The sequence below is a fragment of the Priapulus caudatus genome, unplaced genomic scaffold (genome assembly GCF_000485595.1).
Source record: "Priapulus caudatus unplaced genomic scaffold, Priapulus_caudatus-5.0.1 Scaffold197, whole genome shotgun sequence".
NCBI classification, from domain to species: domain Eukaryota; kingdom Metazoa; phylum Priapulida; class Priapulimorpha; order Priapulimorphida; family Priapulidae; genus Priapulus; species Priapulus caudatus.
This window is the reverse complement of record NW_014577258.1, coordinates 515709-520651: the sequence shown is the minus strand read 5'-3', so window position 1 is coordinate 520651 and position 4943 is coordinate 515709. Positions and strand designations below refer to the sequence as shown.

Below are 4943 nucleotides of genomic sequence, written 5' to 3'. Positions count from 1 at the left end.
GGAATCTGATCACACATTTCATCCGTTAAAAATATGTAGGGCATGTAAACATTTATATGTCAGTTGTCTCTACTAACCTTATCAATACATAAAATATAGGGCTGTACCCGGGCATGTATATCCGTTTGAACAAACCATCACAGAACCCGTGTAGGACACTATGTATAGATGCGCTTTCTTTACTCCATTATCATGATGGTGATCACATAAAAAGTGTAAGCAGTAAATACTCACAAAACACAGTCAACAATATTCGTGTGGACATAAATGGGCAAGTAACTTAGTGTATCCACGAAGCTCAATGTTGGTTTTGATTATTTAGTATTTATATATATTGATTTAATCTTACGCATCACATACGCATTTCCCTGTTATTCTTCTACTTTTAATTATTAATTTTCACATTCATTATTCACCATAATACTCAACGACAACTTCACTTAGCATTTGATAATGTTTGATAATATTTGACAGCAACTTCACTTGTTAGAAGTTCGAAGACTTGTCCATATAAAAAATGATGCATAATTGATTCTGCGAGTATCTCTGCAACTAATAATTAAAGTGTGTGCAAAATTCCTGCATACATCAATGGCATAACGTGTGATATTGCTTACATCCTGAGAGTGAGAAATCCTTGTCGTAGTTTCACCTACCAAATATATAGTTCCCTCGATCTATATTAAAAATAATATCTAGCCACAAATAATTCAAGAAAGCTAGTAGGAGTATTAACTGTAGAGTGAACACTATTGATTGTATGAGTGTACAGCAATTAATGAATTTCCTTACCAAGATAATGCTATTATTGATAATAGAATGATGAAATAGCGTGCAATCAAATCGCAAGGATGCTATAGTGATTGATCATTTGCTGCATACCTCATGTGTAACATACAAATTTATTATGTTAACAATGTATCCTGGATTGCACCACTTACGAAATTGCTGAAATCATTATTGATTGGGCTAATTTGATATAGTTAACACCAATCAGAAGATGCTCCATTATAGCAAGCACAGTTTGTATATATACTTGTTTCTCGTCTTTTCCTTCAAGAAACGACTGGCTACTAGGAACTCAACTGACCAGTTGGTGCTGCAGCATCCCAAGTCGTAGTGCCAATGCATACACCCACCTTTAACTATGTTAGACAATTTTGTATATACTACAAACACATAATTTCTGTGATCTATCAAATTGATATATTATAAGATAATCACACTTTAGGCATAAAATTTCCTTTGTAACTCTTCTTTACACTCTAAAAATAAGGTACATCACGTCTGCTAACACCTGTGAAGAGATTGTAAATAGTCTTACACCTATCACAATCGAAGTTCCCCATTGACAGACACGTACATACAGAAGTAAATAACACTTTATCCACAACATCCAATATAATGAATACTGCGCATATATATATATATATATATATATATATATATATATATTATATATATATATTATTTATATTATATTATATTAGATGCTATCAGAAAGCTAGACAGTCTATCACAGAACAGACATGCGGATGTATCGACACGCAGTCAACGATGACGAGTACAATGACCCGCAGTCAGAAACGAGGAAAGAGTGCATGCGGGCTCTCACACTAGTGCATAAAATTACTAACGTCACTTATAACCTACATCTACATACAGTGTTCTGTCCGTGGAAAATTTAGCGTCGGACGCGCGTACACCGATTTTTACACGTCTGCGAACGTCTTAACGTAATAATCTCTCTCGATGCGTTTTAAAATATTAAAACGTCTGCCTATTCACGTCATTGTTTTAATTGCTGGCGGGGGATCTCGTCAAACACAGAAACTGCTATGATGATTCACTCAACATTCAATAAAGCTCTCAGCCGTGCAAGTGTGTGCGAATACATGCACAGGCACTTGAAGCGTTTCAATAAAATATAATGCTAACTAAATACGAAATCTATTTACTACCAAATTCTTAATGTTTCTATACTCTCTTTCACCTATTATTGCCGACAGTTTAGTTTCGCTGTAAATCCGTCCAAATCCTACGTGCAGACTGACGCGCTCACCACTGTTTGGACACGCGTACACGAATATATAAGTATTACGTGTAACTAATACTACTATACTATATTAGTGTAAGCGGCAACAGGGAGCCGCGAGTATGCAATGTCGCCCGGCTCAGCGTATTGGTTTAACGTAGATTTGGGGACGTAATTTACAAGGAAACTGTCGGCATCAATTAGGTGAAAGAGCTGTATAGATAACATAGTAATGTGGTAGTAAAATAGATTTCGTATTAGTGTAGCATTGCATATTTATGACCAACGCTTCAAGCCCTGTGAATACATGTGCACAGCCATGCATATCCGCAGTCCACACAGCTGCCTCATCCCAGGCATGGCCGATGTGGACCGCAAATACATACAGCTTTTGTGACAGTAGGCGCTCCGTGACATGGTCTAATCCAGCAAGACCCTAAGCAACGAGATGGTCTAGATCGTTCATTTGATCATTCTGAACTAGGCTACTGTGTAACTTAGCCATAGCGTATACTTATACGAGAGATACGATACTGAGGGAGTAGAGAGAGAGAGTGATGAGAGAGAGAGAGAGAGAGAGAGAGAGCGCGAGTCGAGAGAGGAGAGCGAGGAGAGAGAGCGTGGTGTGTGAGGAGAGAGAGTAGAGAGAGAGAGCGAAGAGAGAGAGAGAGAGAAGAGAGTAGAGAAGCGTTGTGGAGAGAGAGAGAGAGAGAGGAGAGAGAGAGATAAATAATAAATTAAGTAATAGGGAGAGAGATGCCGCAAAGAGAGAGAGAGACGCAGCGAGAGAGAGAGAGAGCGAGAGAGAGAGAGAGAGAGAGAGAGAGAGCGCAGAGCGAGAGCGAGAGCGAGAAGAGAGAGCGAGAGATAGAGGGAGAGAGCGAGAGAGCAGAGAGATGAGATGAGAGAAGAGAGAGAGAGGCGCGCGAGAGGCGAGAGCGAGAGAGAGAGATGCGAGATGAGAGGAGAGAGAGAGAGAGCGCGAGAGCGAGAGGCTGAGAGAGAGATGAGAGGAGAGAGAAGAGAAAGAGCGGATGAGAGAGGAGAGAGAGAGAGAGCGCGAGAGCGAGAGCGAGAGCGAGAGAGAGAGAGAGACGACGAGAGAGAGAGAGAGAGAGAGAGAAGAGAGAGAGATGAGAGAGAGAGAGATAGAGCGAGAGAGAGAGAGAGAGCGAGCGCCAGAGACGAGAGAGCTATTATAGCTGTTGACATTAGGATCGTTGGGCGGATGAACCAGATATACATCGGAGTATGAGACGATAAAAAACTGTCAGACGCGAATCTGAACTGAAGGGAGAGAGATGGAGAAGATAAGAAGGGAAAGAGAGCAAAGAGAGAGAGAGTAGATCGATTAGAGAGAGGCGAAGCGAGAAAGGAAAGGAGGAATGAACAGAGATAGGTGAGATGACAGTCAAGAGAGAAAAAGAGGGAAGGCGAGGGGAGAAGAGAGAGAGAGAGCGAGAGAGAGAGAGAGAGAAGAGAGCGAGAGAGAGAGAGAGAGAGAGCAGAGAGAGAGAGAGACGAGAGAGAGAGAGCGAGCGCGATACAGAGAGCAGAGAGAGAGGAGGAGAGAGAGAGAGAGAGATAGAGAGAGAGAGAGAGAGAGACGAGAGAGAGAGTAGAGAGAGAGAGCAATACGCAAGGAAGGGTGAGTTAAGCGAAGCAAAAGCAGGATACATTTACAAAGCCTATAGATAGAGATAGATAAAGGCCAGCACAACAGAAAATAGACGAGAGACAGCAAAGAGATACGTAGAGAGACCAAGAGATTGAGGAAGTGAAGGTCAGAAACACAGTGAGGGGTAGTAGCGAAGGAGAAGAAGCGAGGAGAAAGAAAGACGATAAAGAGAAAGCGTGCGTGCAAATCCAGAGAGAGAGAGAGAGAGAGAGAGGAGAGATAGAGAGGAGAGCGAGATATAGATTAATTAAGAAAAAGGGAGAGAGAGAGAGAGAGAAAGGGGGGGGGAGAATGAGAGAGCGGAGAGATAGGATTGATAGAGAACCGACTAGAGAGAGAGCGAGAAAGAGAGAGAGCTGGAGATATAGATTAATGAAGAAAAAGCGGGATAGAGAGAGAGGGGAGAATGGAGAGAGGAGAGATAGAGAGATGTAAAGAGGATGAGACGAGAGAGAGAGAGGGAGTATGAGAGAGAAGAGAATGGATAAGAGTAAAGGAGCTAGAGAGAGAGCAGAGGAGAGACGGATAGAAGAGAGAGAGATGAGAGAGCAAAGAGAGAGAGATTGAGAGATTCGAGAGAGGATGAGAGCGATAGAGAGAGAGAGAGAGAGAGAGATGTGAGCGAGAGATGAGATGCTGAGGCGATGGACGATACCGCGGCGCTGCATAGACATCAGGGTCCTCGATAATCACCTCAATTCTGAAGGCTGTGAGAGAACGCAGCATACGCCCTGCTGCAGCGATGTGGCATTGTGCAAATAGCTTAGTGCATGCTCACGTAACTTATTTCAGTCGGGTCAAGTTTTTTTATTCAACGGCAGATCGTAATTAACATCAGTGTTAGCCCGATACTTATGAGAAGTGCTCAAGCAAAGTCGCACACAGCTCGTCAGTATCTCTCATTTCCAGGGCTACGTAGTTTGATGCTAAGGTTCAATGGAAATTAGAGGCAGTCGGGTGGAATCGGTCAGTCTGGATCAAATGCTCTATAATGGCCACACCCAGTCTTTTTGCTTGCCTTCAATACCATCAGTTGTTTGCACCCTACATCCGATATAATTGACCTAGAAGAACCAGAGTCCCACAGTGAATGGTAGGCTCGCTCCTTGACGATATCTCCTATCGATTGACATGACCTGACACTTTAGCCGCGCAATAAACACTTGTGAATAAACAGCTATTTAACATTGTTCATTTTACCCTTGCGCTGAACTGCTGAATCGAACGCAT

The 4943-nt window shown here is 42.3% G+C and overlaps 1 protein-coding gene across 1 annotated transcript in view; it reads right to left on the bottom strand.

The window, feature by feature from the left end:
* LOC106807151 (SEC14-like protein 2) overlaps nt 1-4943 on the bottom strand; it is a gene marked incomplete at its 3' end in the record, with an annotated part of 35649 nt that overhangs the window by 29979 nt on the left and 727 nt on the right.